Source organism: Microtus ochrogaster, unplaced genomic scaffold (genome assembly GCF_000317375.1).
Source record: "Microtus ochrogaster isolate Prairie Vole_2 unplaced genomic scaffold, MicOch1.0 UNK172, whole genome shotgun sequence".
NCBI lineage: Eukaryota > Metazoa > Chordata > Mammalia > Rodentia > Cricetidae > Microtus > Microtus ochrogaster.
In genome coordinates, this window is record NW_004949270.1 from 253478 (window position 1) to 254447 (window position 970).

A 970-nucleotide genomic window follows, 5' to 3' on the forward strand; every position below is an offset into this window, starting at 1 on the left:
GCTGAGTTTAACAACTATTCTTTTTTGAAATAAGTCATGACCCTGAGAACAATAGTTCTCTGTATTCCCAACTGGTTCCTGTGAATTACTGACTTTTGGTTATATTTGGGTACCAATATTTTACAGGTGAGTCATCAGTTATTTTATTTCAAACTTTTCTCTTGGGCTAAAACCCCCTAAGGTGGAGAGTTAGTGGTCAGAGAGCATATATAAAACCAATAAATTTGTATTTCTTCATTAACTGTTGAACAATGAATAATCTTACTTTCCTCTTTAAATAGAGTTGTACAATTCCATGGCATCCACTGCGTGTTTTTAGATTGAGAACATAGCACATGCTTTTGTAGCACTTAATAGATATATTTGACTTACATTTTAGAAATGTTTCATATGTAAATTCTTCTAGGATAGGGCACTATTGACAATTCCTGTCAGTGCTTGGGCAAGAAAAATAACTTTTATTATAATTCTAAATCAGCACTTGTGATTAGTGTGCATTAGGTTTTACAAAGACCAAAAAATTCCCATTACAGATTATGACACTGACCCATTTTTATAACTGATACTTCATTAGATATCCAATAATTCCCCAATGACTACTTTTTTCTGCATGGTGATTAAAATGTTCCACATAGGTTTCATAAAATTATCAACTGAATTGTTGGGTAGAATGACTTTTGTTAGACTGGAGTCTTGTGAACCACTCATACTTCTACACTAATCTCTTATATGACAGATGTTGATATTTTGAACAATTTCCATATGAAATGTTTTTGCCTTTATGGAAAGTGAAATAATAAGTACCTTGCCAAGAATGATGTTTCTTTGGAGACTCTCACAATAAACGTATAATTTCTTTTGGTAATTATCCAGTCAAAAGTTTCAGAACTTTTCGGCAACTAATGCCAGTGGAGACTCAACTACTGCAAGTGAAACCAAAGTTGAAGTTCGGCAGGGAACTGAAATGACA